This window comes from Hypanus sabinus, chromosome 25, assembly GCF_030144855.1.
Source record: "Hypanus sabinus isolate sHypSab1 chromosome 25, sHypSab1.hap1, whole genome shotgun sequence".
NCBI lineage: Eukaryota > Metazoa > Chordata > Chondrichthyes > Myliobatiformes > Dasyatidae > Hypanus > Hypanus sabinus.
The window spans coordinates 25405152-25420371 of NC_082730.1; the positions used below are offsets into that span (position 1 = coordinate 25405152).

A 15220-nucleotide genomic window follows, 5' to 3' on the forward strand; every position below is an offset into this window, starting at 1 on the left:
CATCAGCAATATTTTTAGCATAGTTGAACTATTGCAAATCATCAGCACTGTTAGGCAATTAAAAGCATTATATACAATAAGGGTTAATTTCCTGTTTCGCCAAATTCTTACTTGATACAAGTAGTCTGAAATCATATTTGTGTTCAGCTTCAAGCTGTCTATCATAACCACAAAAAGCTTCTCAGCAAGCAACACATTCAAAAAAATTGGCTGTCCAGTGTTTCTCCCACAAATGTTGTTTTTAATTCAGATGTTCTTTGGCTGTGGTATTTTGCTTTCATTATAATGGTGTAGAAAAATTTCAGAGAAGTTTGCGGAAGGGATCTCAAGGTTCTGAGAACCTAACAGCTGAAGAAAAGACAATTGGAAAGAGGCAAAAATAGATGACTTGACACAGTTGCGTGACTGGAATAGAATTCAGATGTAGGGATGTGTGAGGTAGTTTTAGCTCAGGGATAGTTTTCAGTTGAGTCTCTGCTGGACTATGTGCAAGGGTGAACAAATAAATATAGGGGTGATGGGTGAATACGTCTTGGGATAATGGCAGACCTTGTTATGAGTCTGAGTTTTTTCAGACTGTACGGTGCATCAAAAGGAAGCCACTCTGAGCGCCTCCTGACCACATTAAATGCAACACAGACTACTTAAGGAACTCAGCAAGTCAAGCGGCATCTGTGGAGGGGAATAAATGGACAATGATTGGGCCGAGACCCTTCACCAGAACTGGAAACTAGAGAGATTCCAGTCCTGATGAAGGGTCTTAGTCTAAAAGGTTGACAACTTTTTGCCTCCATACATACTGTCTGGCTTGCTGAGTTCCGCCGGCTCTTGGGTGTTGCTCAAGATTTCCAACATCTGCAGAATCTCTTGCATTTATGATTTACAGCACATGAAATTTTTATTTTCAGCATTCCCCTCTGCTGATTCTTAGTCTAATACTTTGGCTAATTATGACTCTTGTTCCACACATAATCTCAAATCAACTAATTAGACACCATGACCTCTTCAGAACACGAGTGTAGTAAGTGCATAATGGGAGAGGCATTGTGTGAGCAGTAATCAAAAGAATGAGTTGAGTGAATGACTGTTGATTAGATTTTGATCTTTAGTGCAGAAGAGGGGGGAGATACTCTTGCATTATAGGACCCTTGGAACTTCATGCAGAGATCAGGGAAATGTTGACTGTCATTAGAGGAGACAAGGAAGTGTTTATGTTCTGTAATTAATAGCCCAGCTGCTATCTGGATAAGTTTTGTGATGTACAATGGGAGTTGAACTATTGGAGGGTAAAGATATTTCCAAAGAATTCAAGAAAAGGATGTCACATGGTTGAGTAATAATAGACACAGGCGGGCTGGTATTAAGCAACACGCACAAAATGCTGGTGGAATGCAGCAGGCCAGGCAGCATCTATAGGAAGAAGCAATGTCGACGTTTCGGGCCGAGACCCTTTGTCAGGACTAACTGAAAGAAAAGATAGTAAGAGATCTGTCCCATGATCCTTTCCCTTCTCCAGCTGTGTATCCCTTTTGCAACCATCCCATGATCCTTTCCGTTCTCTGGCTGTGTATCCCTTTTGCCAATCAACTTTCCAGCTCTTGGCTTCATTTTTCCCCCTCCTGTCTTCCCCTATCATTTTGGATCTCCCCCTCCCCCTCCCACTTTCAAATCTCTTACTATTTTTTCCTTTCAGTTAGTCCTGAGGAATAGTCTCGGCCCAAAACATCAACTGTGCTTCTCCCTATAGATGCTGCCTGGCCTGCTGTGTTCCATCAGCATTTTGTGTGTGTTGCTTGAATTTCCAGCATCTGCAGATTTCCTAGTGTTTGCGGGCTCCTGTTAATATTCTTTTGCTCGGAATATTTATCTAAACCTAGCAATTTGAATGCCTCTTCATGGCAAATATATCTTGAGAATAGAGGGTTCAAAGTGATACTCTGAAGAGGGATTTTTCACCTAGTTAATATCTGGTGCCATGTGTATAAAACATCGCTGGATAGATTGCCTCCAGAGATAGAGACAGAGAGATCGAGAAAGGGGAGGGAGGTGTCGGAAGTGGACCAAGTAAATTTGAGGGCAGGGTGGAAGTTGGAGGCAAAGTTGGTGAAGTTGACAAGTTTACATGGGTGCAGGAAACAGCACAATTACGGTCTGGGAGTGGTGTCGGAGTAGGCTTGGAACATGGGCTGTTCCATGTGGCTGACAAAAAAAGCAGGCACAGCTTGTAATTTAAATCTGTAAGGTGCTGCTTGAAAGGTGGTGGAAATAAGCAGTTGCCACATTTTAAAAATAAAAGGCCTGGCTGAACACTTGAATTGACAGGACTTGGTAGTCCATGGAACAAGTGCTGGAGAGTGAGATTAGTATTAGTAGGTACTTGATAGCCAGCATAAACATGGTGCGCTGAAGAGCTTGTTTCCGTGATATATGGAGGTTAATAGGTTCTTGATTATTAAAGGTGTCAAAGGTTATGGGGAGAAGGCAGGAGAATGGGATTGAGAGGGAAACTAAATCAACCTGATTAAGTGCCTGTGGAAACTTGATGGGCCAAATGGCCTAATTCTGCTGCAATGTCTTATGAGAACAAAAGACCTCTGTTGTATAAATTGTGTTTGAATTAGTAGCTGTATTTGAAGTTGGTGGTATGGGACTTCAGGCTCCTGCAAGTTCTGCCTGGTGGTAGCTTCAGGAAGATCAGAATCGGAATCACTTTATTGCCAGTGTGTGAAACATGCCAGAATCGATTGTGGTCTGTTGCCAAGCACAGGACAATACCATAACAGACAACCCAATAGTGACCAACCATCTACAAGACAATAGTGCAAACAACCACAGAGCAATCAACAATTAGCAATGGTCACCTGCGCAAATGGCAATAATCGAACTGAAATAAATGGGACCATGAGAACAGACTAAATAATAATCAACAGAACGAGGAGAGCAGGAAAGACTTAATGGATGTTGTGCAGGGACAGGGTATTACATCTGAGTGTACGTATGTGTACAAACGGTAAGAAGTCTTTGAAATTGATGCACCATCAATAACTCTCTGAGACGTGAGGCGAGATATCGGCTTTTATTGGTTGGAAGAAAGAACAAGCAGCAATTGACCACCATGCTACATCCTGGAGACTGAGGGCAGGGCCCAGGCCTCAGTCGCCTTAATACCGGGGTCTGTGGGAGGAGCCACAGGAGCAGTCAGCCGGGGGGGGGGGGTTGTCCAGACAGGTATATGTAGTTCACCACAGATACGTTGCAGAACATATCATAAAACATTAAAATTAATCTATATTCTAATATAAACTTCTAACCAAGGTTGCAAGTTCACCAAATGTTATCAATACTCAGTTTCTAAATGCAGGGTAAAGTTAAGAAAGAGTTGTGTTATCCTGAGGGTGAGCCGCAGATCAACCGACTGGTGTTTTGGTTTCAGGTGGGCCGGCCTAATGTGTGACAGCCATCTGAACGTGCACTTAAATTTAAACATTATCCGTAAATATCTGCTGTGTTTCATTTATGAAAAAGTGCTTTCCTCATAATTGGCTGTTGTTTATTTTACATTCGATGGAATTTCCACCAAAGTGCAGTGTTTTATATTTATCAGCATAACTTGACAGAAATTGGTCAAGCGATTGCCAAAAACTGGGGAATTCCAAAAGCCTATGATTTGTAGAAAATTCGCAAAATTTACATCAGTATTTTAATGATAAATATTTTAAATAGTTTTGGTTTTAGTCTCTGCTACTGATTCAAAAATCATAGCATTTACTGAAACACCCACTTGTAAGTGACAGTGGTGGAGATTTGTTTAAAGCTTTAAATATGCAAATGAACACAATTTGGAAGCTTTGACTTTTCTATATTTTAATAATGTATCATTATAGTTAATAAATGGTTATGCATGTTTCTTAAAGATAATTTTGTTGTTCTTCGCTTGTATGCCTTCTGGAGCATCGGATGACATTTTTGCCATTTCCATAGCATTTGACTTTTTTTTAATGAGGCTGGGTTGCAAGCTTGACGCTCAACCCAAAATGGATTGAAAATGTGTAAGGAGCCAGCTGGATTTGAACTCAGGACCATTCACCTCAGTGTCCGGTGCTAATGCCACTACACCACTGCACTAAAGACATCTTTAGTTAGAAGTTATTATCACTCAATGAGACATTTCAACACAAAAGTTTCTGCCTTTATTTAAATGATCGAATTTGAAAGCACAGACTGACTGCAGTGGTTCATAACCGATTTGCATTTGGCATTTTATGAAAATTAGAACAGAACTGAGAACAAAATAGAAATTTTGCAATCTAGTGCAATTTTGAGTGCATTTCGCAACAGGTTCCCAGATTGGGCACAATGCACAAACTCTTGGCCTTTAGATGTTGATTGGCTGTTTTAACATCTGATGAATGGTCACACATTCAGGCTCTTGGTTATGAGGTTAATGCATAGAATAATAATATTTTGGATTAATTCTTTTGCTTTCTGTTCCTCCAACTGAGATTATGTGTTCCAGGAATAAATATGGCCAAAACTATTTATTATTACAAAGTTGCCTGCTGGAAAAACTTGCCTGCAGGTTAAGGTTAACCATTTGGTTAACCAAATGCTTAACCATTTGGTTAAGGTAGAGCACCTCCAGGAGAGTTGCACCTTCTGGAATTGTCCTTCTGGAGAGAGGTACCCTTCTGGAACTGTCTCCCCAGGAGAGAGGCATCCTCCGGAACTGTTTGTCTGTAGAGGCACACCCACTGGAACCAGCCCCTGGGGAGGAGTGCACCCTGTGGAATTGTCTTCTCAGGGAGGGGTGCATCCTCTGGAATGGTCCCACTGGAGCTGTCCCCGAGGAAGAACACAGCGTTTGGAACTTTTAATTCTTTCTCCACGCGCCCCTCACCACTATAATGGAAGTGAATGGTGGATATTCCTTCATAAGAGTACGTCGTCCCTCAGAGCCGTGTCTGCACCGTTTTTGTTCTATCGCCTCCTCTGACTTTGGGCCAGGTGGATAGCTGCTGTGCGTACCTAAGCAGGTGGCAATGGTGCCTTACTCTGCGCCATCTCCTGCCACTCTTTGTGAGGGTGGAGCACAGTGTTGCGCACCACCGTGAGCGGACGGCTGGAACGGATTTGCTCCATTGTCCTCACTGCGTTGCACAAATAGCTGCAGATGTGGACTCATCAAGGAAGCCTTCAGAGAGAAGCAAAGGGTGTCATTCAGATGCTGGCTGCTATGACTGTTGCTTTGTGTGAAAGCATTTCCAGTTAAAGTGCGTCAGCCTGACACTCCCACTAACTTCCCGCTATTCTATTCACTCGCAGCCCCTCACTTTTGGATAACTTTTAAATTATCTTGGAGTCTTTCCAGTACTTGTGGGAAAAAGAAATCAAACGAGCACTGGATGATACAGTGTGTCAAAAGTAGTGGGTAATATTTTCCAGCTTCCAGGCCTAATAAACCAGTGAGAAGCCTTGCAATGGTTACTGCTTTTCACGTTTGATTTCCTTTCTGTTCCTTCCCATCCTTTCTGTGCCTGCTGAGATAGGCAATTCAACCGTATGAGACATCACAGTCAGGCATGATCCAATAACCATGTAACAATTACAGCACGGAAACAGGCCACTTCGGCCCTTCTAGTCCGTGCCAAATGCTTACTCTCACCTAGTCCCACCGACCTGCACTCAGCCCATAACCCTCCATTCCTTTCCTGTCCATATACCTATCCAACTTTTATTTTAAAGACAATATCGAACCTGCCTCGACCACTTTTACTGGAAGCTCGTTATTAAACAGTCTTCCAACAACTTAACTTTATTGTATTCATTTATCTTTTTCTTCTTATCTGCATGTGCCTTTCCCACTTTCCCATTTCTATTTGTTCTTGCGTCTTTCATTCTTGTTTCTTTCTTTTATCCCTACCACCACTTCTTATCCCCACCTTTGTCTGACTTTCTTCTTCTATCTTCCTTGCTAACTTACCCTTCCGTTTGCCTTGTACCGTGATATGAGCTACTGCAGATGGCCGAACCTGGAGCACAAAGCAGAGTGCTGAAAGAACGCAACGGGTCAGGCAGCATCTGTGGAGGGAAGTGCACTGTCGACATTTTGGGTCGTGTCTCTTCACCTCAATGGACCACTTCCCTCTGCAGAAGCTGCCCAACCAGCTGAGTTCCTTCATCAGTTCATTTATTGCTGTCTGTGTTTGGTGTTTATGTTTCCACTCAGTATTCTTCTCTTTTTTTTTATTATACTTTTAGACACACTTCTAGTGCACTGGATTATTATTTAAATCCAGTGCAACAACTGACGCTATTTTAAAAACTGTTTGCTGTATGCATGGTGTAGATTCTAACAGCTTCACAAGTGCATACACTGAAGCTAGTTGGAAATTGTTCAGCTAAGTCCCCTGTCCCAGTTAAGCAGCATAGTGTCTCAACTAAACAAAGGGAATCCGGGCTAACTTCTCGATTAGTTTTTGTTCTTTCAGAGTTGTCCCAAAGAAGTGGCTACCTGATTAACTGATGACCTAATTGACTGAATCCACTGTGTATCCTTTCTTAGGTAATGAGACGAAAACGGCAGACAACAATCCAGGTGTGGTTTATCCAAAAACCTGTACAGGTGTTGCAAAATTCCTTGCTGCTTTCCATTGAAGGCCAATATGTCATTTGCTTCTTAACCTGTATGTTTGTTTGTAGTGACTGATATTCATTGACAACTATGTCCTCACCCGCTTCTGGACACCAACATTTCCCAATCTATCATCATTAAAACAATACTTCACCTTTCTACTTTTCCCACTGTCATGCAGAACTTCACATATCTCAGTGTTATTTTGCACCTGCTCACTCATCCAACCTCCCTAAATCACTTTGAAACTTCCTGGCTATCTTCTTCATTTTCGCAATTCACAGTTCCGTCTTTGTCAGCGGACCTAGGAACTTTTAAGTCAAAATCAAAAAAGTTCCCGATGCTGAAAATCTGAAATAAAAACAGAAGCTTACTGTAATAGTCAGCAGATCAAGTGACTTCTTGGAAAGAGAAACAGAGGTAGCGTTTTAGCTAGAGTCAGATGCTCTAAAACGTTTGATCCCAAAGTGGGTGATATCGCCCCCTCCTGGGGAGTGGTGGGTGTTTCTAAGGGGTCGATAAAGATAAAGTTGGTAGTCGGCGTGTACCTGGTGGGAAGGGGAGCAGCTGAAGGATTACAGACTTAGTTTAAGAAATAGATTACTTGTTATAAGCATTTGATCATCAGTGCTTCGTAATTGATTGTAACGATCATGTAATCACCTCATCTCTTGCAAACGCACCATTTGCTTAGACTTTGCTGAAAGCATGTTGTTGTAAAGAAATGTGACACTTTCATATTTGGTATATCATGAGAAATCGGGACTGAAGAAATTGTGTTACTTCTGGGCCTGCCCAGTGCATTACTGCCGTTCACTACTGCAGTACTGTGGTAGCTAGTATGATACCCACACTATTATCATGCAGTTTCACGTTTCCTGTGATTGAGAGTGTGGCAGTCAATGGGGTAAAGTTCAGAATCTGCCCTTTCGAATAGTCTTGAGTGCATTTCTCTCACCAAAGGCCCAACTGAGATATTGTTGCCCCACTTTATGTCCCTTCAGGCAGAGAGTCAGGTTTCCCCTGAGCTATGATGACATCATCACATTCCCCTTTATTGACCGCAGTGCTTGAGGTTGGACTTAAGCAATAGGTGACTGACTGTGGCCGTTCATCCGTAATGAAAATGGCAAATGCAAACTATATGTGAAAGAAGTGCAGACAGTCGAGTGTGGAGTAACTGAAATATGGACTTATACCAACACCAAGCAACCAACAGCAGCCTTTGTGTCTGTTGCATGAAAAAGTTCTTTCAACTGAGACAATGACATCATCCGGACTCCTTGAACATTTGAAGAGAATACATTCTGACAAGGCAGACAACTTGGGGTATATTCAGTCACTTTCAGAAATGGAAAACACTTCAAAACATGTATGCCAGAACTTCACAAGAAAGCAGTGATGGTTTGCTTGCTTCATACAACATTTCGCTGCTCATTGCTAAATCTGGAAAGCCCCATGGAATCGAAGAAGAACTGATTCTGCCAGCATTAATGGAGGTTCTGAGTATGGTTTTCCATAAAAATTGAATGACCAAATAATTAAAGTGATTCTGCTCAGCGACAGCTCCATTCAGACAGCTAGATGAAACGTCTGAGAATATTGAAGACGCATTGTACGACATATTTAGGACAACAGAAATTCCTCTGTAGTTGGACGAGTCAACATTGCCAGGCAATGAATCTTTGCTTCTTGGTTATATTCACTTTGTTAGATGAAAGCATTGTTCAAGTGTTGTTATTTGCAAGGAACCAAGAAATCGATATGAAGAGGGAGTCAATATTTCAGGTTGTTGGACAATTTTTTAAAGAGAAGGACATTCTGCTCAACAACGTTCTTGCTTTTGCAACAGATGGGTGCCAATGATGGGACATCATTGTGAGGTTATTACTTTGTAAAAAAGAGTTGTACCTAAAATATTTGCCATTCATTGTATAATTCACCACCTCTTGTCACAAAAAATCTATGTGATCAGCTGCACAAATCATTAAATACTGTTTTCACAGAGATAAATAAAATCAAGCCCATGCTCTCAATTCTTGACTGTTTTGTGAACAGTTTGAACACTTGCCTCAGAAGGCAGACGGCTCCCAAAAGGAAACTGACTGAGAGACTTCTATGCACTTTTTGAAACTCTGATAAAATTCTTTGAAGACGCAAATGCTTCATTCAGTAATCAATTCAAGAATATTAGGCATGTCTTTGCTTATTTGTCTGAGTTATTTGAAAAGTTTAATGAAATCAGTCTTCAATTGCAAGGAAATGAGGTGAAATCAGTTGTCTCCACCTTTCTATCCAAGTTAGCCCTATTTAAGTGCGACCTTGGCCCTCATGGTCTTTTCCAATTTATGAGCCTCTCTGAGTCGAAAGAGAATACCGGATGATGAGCTTTAAGTATGCTATGCCCACTTGGTGAGCTGCAAAAAGACATGTCAGAGAGATTTCAGGATTTTCCCTGGATCCCAAACCCAGATTGGGTAATAAATCCATCCCTGTACAAATGTAATGAGGAATTAACAGGAAGGGTGGTGAAAGAACTGATCTGGCTACAAAACGGTTTGAGCTGAAGCCAAAATTCAAAAAAATCATATCAAGACTTCTGGTTGCAGCAAGAAGTCTCTGGATGCTGTTCTTCACCATGGAAAAAGGTCAAGATGTTCTTTATTGCCTTTGTAACATCATATTTAGTGAAGCGTAGTTTCAGTGCAGTCACCCAACTTCTTTTAAAGCAATGAAACAGACTGCAAATCACTGAACGTGGGGATCTGAGCCACCACCTGAGTGACAGTCAGCCTGATGTGAGAAGCTGATATCATGGCACCCAGCCCACCCATCTGAGTGAAAGGTTAAAAAGCAATGAAGTAGTGAATAACTGGACTATTAATATACGCTCTAAAATTGTTGATGAAAATTGTTTTTACTGTGATTAAAGAAATACTTCTATTTGTAGCTTTAAATAGAGTTGAATATGTTTTGTAATTACAGTGGACAACAAATTTTGTCGAAAGTGTTGCTTCCTCAGAAACCTTTTGTGGTTATGGTAGACGGCCTGAAGCTGAACACAAATATAATTTCAGACTACTTGTAACACGTAGGAATTTGGAGAAACAAAACATTAACTTTTATTCAATTAATTCCATAACAGTGCTGACACTTTGTAATAGTTCAACTAAGCTAAAAGTGTTTTGTTGGTGATTTTCATTTGTACTCAGTGTCTGAGGCTTCTTGCTTAAGTGCCCAGCAAGAATCAGCCAGCATTGATGGATTCCAATTGCCCTGATACTGTTTTTCCATGAGCACAATGTCCTGCTGAAACCTTTCACCAAGCTCGTCAATGACAGCACCAAGATTTACAGGGAAGATGTCTAAATGGGAATGCAGAAGGTGGCTCTTGAGTGACATGTTGCACTTCATGGTTTTGAATGGTTGAAGCATGTTGTCAACCAGCTGCACGTAGTTTGGTGCTCTGTAGCTGCCAAGAAAATTTTCAACAATATCCTAAGAAGCCTTCCATGTGATTTTATCCGGTCCCATTAGAAGTTCTTCAAATTACCTGTCATTGATGACCTATTTGATTTGTGGGCCAACAAAAATGCCTTCCTTAATCTTGGCATCAGTTATTCTGGGGAACATCCGTCTCAGATACCAAAATCATTCACGGAAATTTATAGCCAATTTAAAACCTTTCCTGCCATGCAGCATTTACCCTGCCTAAGCATGCCCAGGCATGCCTGGACAAGATGGAAAATTCCTCAGCTTACATTGCAGCAACATTTTAATTGACTATGAATTCAAATAACACATGTAGGCGATTTCAAAATAATGGTGTGCGACAGGGAAGTTTCATGGTGATTTTTCATGAGCAACAGCCTAAAATACATAAGATACACACAAGAAAGCAGTGATGGTATTCAGGAAGCAAAATTTTTGTCGTCCAATGTTATTTATCACTGCTTTGAATTTGCAGTTCCTATTTCCTTTCACCAAGCACTGTAAATGAAAATTCTTTATTGTCTTTATGTAATGGCCAGAAAGGGAGGTGGGGAGCATTGGGAATGTGATCTGGGAGCCGAAGGGCGGTAACCCAAACATCTTTTAGGAACCACTGCTCTAATACATTTAATAATTATTTGGATGAACAGATGAAATGCTGTACCATTCAGCCCATAGCCTTCTGTGCTGGGAAATAGGAGTAGCGTAGATCAGTGCCTTTTGGTTGGCACAGCCACGGTGATCCAAAAGGCCAGTTTTATGCTCTAGAGCAGAGAGGTTGAAAGCCCTTCATTAGAAGTATTGGGGTTCCTTCAGTCAGGTAATTGATATACAGTATATGGCTGTAATCTGGAACTGCTACCTTGCTTTGAATACGAAGGATGGAGATATTTTAAAAAAAAGGGATTGGTGTTCAGATTCCCAAACTCCCGGTGGTCAGATAGCTGTTGGGGAGTATGTGATGCGGAAAAACTTGTTCAAAAATGAGCGAGTTTGGTTATGGTTTGAATTTAATTGACTTCTGGATCTGGAGGTTATAGCAGGATAAGAAATTGGCCGTTTAAGATTGAGATTCGGGGAAACGAACCTCAATTGATTACATGATCAATTTTATTGATCATGTAATGAATTTTTGGATATCTTAACCCTAGAGGATTGTGGATGCTTGGGTTATTGTGTATTTTCAAGATTGCAATGAATGTATTTCATACATTAAACACATTATGGGATCAGCAGTGTGAGTGAGAAAAAGAAGTGTTGCGTACATTGCCTTGATATAATAGATTGAGGAGGCAGTTGTCTTCCTTTTTTTGGTAATTACTTATTTTCACACACTTCTTGCTTTGTTGTTTTCTTATCTCTGCTTGAGTAACTTACATCCTTGGCTGAATATAAACACAAGATCTTGGGTGAAGGTCAGATCAGCACTGACTCATTCTGTGGGATTATGAAATGTGAAAATTTCTTGGTCATCAGCAGATACTGCGTTTTTGTACACGGGAAATAAAACCTCCAAACAGAATACTGGAAAGCTCTGAGACATTCCTCACCTCTGGTTGCACTCTGAACTCAGGGAGATTCGAATTCTATACTTATATTTAAGATAACTTTGATTTTTTAAAAATTAATTATTTCTTTTATTTTTGGATCCATTTCCAAGCTCATCAGGAATTTTTGAGTATAGGGCAAATGTTAGGACACAGCTTGGCGCAGGTTGATGGGTTTCTCACATCTAAATCATTTAGAGCTAGCAATAAAGACTTGAAAGTGAAATGTGGGCTCTTATTCCCCAGTATGAAGTACTGATGAAGTCCTTCCCATTTGGATAGACAATACCATGGGACTGCTACACTCTTGAGGAGATAATATCAAGAATGCTGCCCTTCAGGAGTCTCAGACCAAAGGAGCACTGCACTAACAGTGATGGTCTTTTGTACAGATTTAGTAGCAGCATCAGGTCTACACTACATAGAGAAGCTGTTAAACTGAGGTGGTCATCTTCTCATGTAAATGATTACAACCTGGACACCTGCCCATCTTTTCTCTTGACGTGAGAACAATAGCACAAACTTCAGATAAAGTGGGATTTAAACAGGGATTGATAAGTACAAGTGGTTCTGCAGATGCTGGAAATTCATAGCGGCACACTCAAAAAGCTGGAGGAACTCAGTAAGTCAGGCAGCGTCTATGTGGAGGGAAAAAACATTTGAAGTTTGGGGCCGAGACCCTTCATTGAGACTGGAAAGGAAGGAAGAAGAAGGCGGATTAAGAAGGAGTGGGAGGAAAAGGAGTAGAGGTGTGAGGGAACTGAAATGAGAAGCTGGGTGATAGGTTGAAGAGATAAAGTGCTGAAGAAGAAGGAATCTGATAGGAAAGGAGAGTGGATCACGGGAGAAACGGAAGGAGAAGGGGCACCAGAAGAAAAGGGTAACAGGGGAGCCTGAAAGAGAATGGAAAAAAAGGAAAAGGGTGGGTAGAGAAACTGATGTTCATGCTGTCAAGTTTGGAGGCTTATGACCAAAGTATGAGGTGTAGTTCCTCCATCCTGATACTGGCCTCATTGTAACAGCAGAGGAGGCCATGGACCAACATGGGAGTGGGAAGTAGAATTAAAATGGGTGGCCACCGAGACATTCTGCTTTTTGGAGTGCAGGTGCTTGACGAAGTGGTCCTCTCATTTACATTGAGTCTCTCTGATTTAAAGGAGGCCACATTGTGAGCACCGGATACAGTAGATGACCCCGGCAGACTTGCAGGTGAAGTATTTCCTTTGAGTTTTGAACTTGGGCCAAAACTTGCCCATTCATTAATTTACTGAGAGTGGTGAATAAATAAAATAAATTATTAAAATTGAGCCTGCTAAACAATGTCTGTTTTCTTTATTATTCAGTTGCACCATCTCAGTGCTGACAGGTTTGAACATGAAGGCCGAAGCTAGTATGCATAGTAAATACAGTTCAGTTTATAAATAGATCCTTAATAAAGCCTACATGAATCCTGTGATGCATTGTGGCTGTTCCATAATAACTCTGATCTGGCATTATTATCTAAATTTTATTCCCCTCCCTTGCCCCCAACACTTTCAAACAGTCATCGTGTAGCTTGATAAGCAGAAAGTGCAAGATTGCGGCTTATGGTGACCCCACCTTCTTGCCTCGTGGGGCAGGCCAAACGCTTCACCCAAACAAACTCTGCACTGAGCTAACCAAGTAGTGACAGGATCTGTTTGGCTTGTTTGAAGGCTGCCCGGCACTCAATGAGTTAACTGCAATATCTCGGATCCCCGGGCTTCCTTTATTGTGTGTCAGAGCATTGCCTGTTCTTGTTGAGGCATTTTCAAGAAGTGGGAAGGTACTGAGCAATATCACAACTTGCAGTGCCCCTGCCGACTGTCAGCCACACGCAGTTTGTGGAAAAGACACACAGGGGAGACAGTGGACTTCTTCTTTCTGAGCTCTGTTGAGTTATCCCCGCTAATTTTTCTTTTACAGCCTCTGGAGATCTCAGCCAGCCTGATCTCTATAAAGGACGGACCAGGGTGAAGCGCTGAAAGGAGCAGGTTGGCAGCATAAAACCGGTAATTGTTTCAAGTCTTTTAACTGCTTTTCTTTATCTGTCAGCAGAAAGGGGAAAAAAAAGCCATCTTCTCATTGGGAAAGAACAAGCCTGATTTGTATAGTAGCTTTCAGAGTCTCGCAATACCCTGAAGTGCCTTACAGGCAATATTTTTGAATGGTTATAGGAACACAAAATGCTGGAAACACTCAATAGGTCAGGCGGAATCTGTGGAAAGAGAAACAGAATTAATGTTTGAGGTTGGAGAGCCTTCATCAGAACACAGCGTGTTCGTTTTTTGATTTCAGCTTGCCAGCATTTGCAGTTTTTGTCTTTAATTTTGGTAATGTAATCACTGTTGTAAAGCAGGAAGTATACTGTTGGTTTGCATAGAGTAAGCTCCCACAAACTCAACAACAACCAGATGGTCAGTTTTGGTGATGTCTTTTGAGGATTAAATATGGACTTGGGCACTGGAGCGAACCTCAGTGCTTTATTGCAAAGTAGCGCTGGGAAAACTTTTCTTCCACTTGACGCACGGGGACACAGTAAACATCTTAGCTAACAGTTGGCAACTTCTGCAATGAGGCAGTTCCTCCCAAGAGCACCAGAATTTTGGCCTGGATTTGATGCTTGTGTTACTGAAGTGGGGCTTTAATCCGCAACCTACAAACACAGGGGAAGAGGGCAGAATGAGGCAGGGTACTTACAACCGTTCATCCAGTAACTCTGGTTAAATGGACATTGGATGAAGGAATTTGTTAGTCAGTGGAACAGTTGAACAGCCGGATCGCTGACTTGGCTGAGTTGCAAACAGCAGCAAATTGAGAATGGCAATTTGCACTTACATGCTACCAGTATGTTGAATCCCCATGGTGAAAGCACCATGCCAGTTGTCAAAGTTTAGGGATTAGATCCCAGCATGACATGGCCTTATGACTGTTGCCTTGCAAACACAAGAGATTCAGGAGATGCTGGAAATCCAGATCAAATCCAGAATCTTGATGAGGGATTGCTGTCTGAAACATCGTCTATTTATTCCTCTCTATAGATGCCGAGCTCCTCTGGCATTTTGTGTGTATTGCTCATTGTTTGGGAGAATTTGCAATGAACAAATTGGCCTCTGTGCATTCTTACATCCAACCAATGGTTATATGCCAGAATTTCAAAAGAAAAACATTAATTGCACAGTGTTTTGGGATGTCCTGCAGTTATACATGCAAATCTTTCTTCTGCCTGTCAAACTGTGTTGCCGTAAACCTTGCAGTCAGGGGAATCAAAGGTAAATTTACCAAGTAGGAAAGGTGCACTTTATAGCAATGGTGTTGTGAGGGCTGGTGCAATGAAATTAGTTGATGCTTTTGGCTGAATATGCTGTGGGCAGTCCAAAATTTGGTGCAAACCCTTGCGCCAGGAAGCATTTAAGGTGAAACTACAGCCTAGAGTTATTTTTCCTGATGTCCTGATGAAGCATCTTAGCTCGAAATGTTGACAGTTTATTCCTGTCCCTCGATGAACCTGCCGAGTTCCTCCAGCATTTGG

The 15220-nt window shown here is 41.5% G+C and overlaps 1 protein-coding gene across 5 annotated transcripts in view; it reads left to right on the forward strand.

The window, feature by feature from the left end:
* Window positions 1-15220, forward strand: part of tfeb (transcription factor EB) — a 158407-nt gene that overhangs the window by 50247 nt on the left and 92940 nt on the right. For 3 of the 5 annotated variants that reach the window (XM_059950356.1, XM_059950350.1, XM_059950351.1), the window contains exon 2: window positions 13615-13700. The exons of 1 other annotated variant lie outside the window; for it this stretch is intronic. The gene's annotated coding sequence lies outside the window, so the exon portion shown is untranslated. Of the gene's footprint in view, window positions 1-12861; window positions 12880-13614; window positions 13701-15220 lie in introns of those variants that run through there. One more of the 5 variants, XM_059950352.1, reaches the window with a different exon arrangement.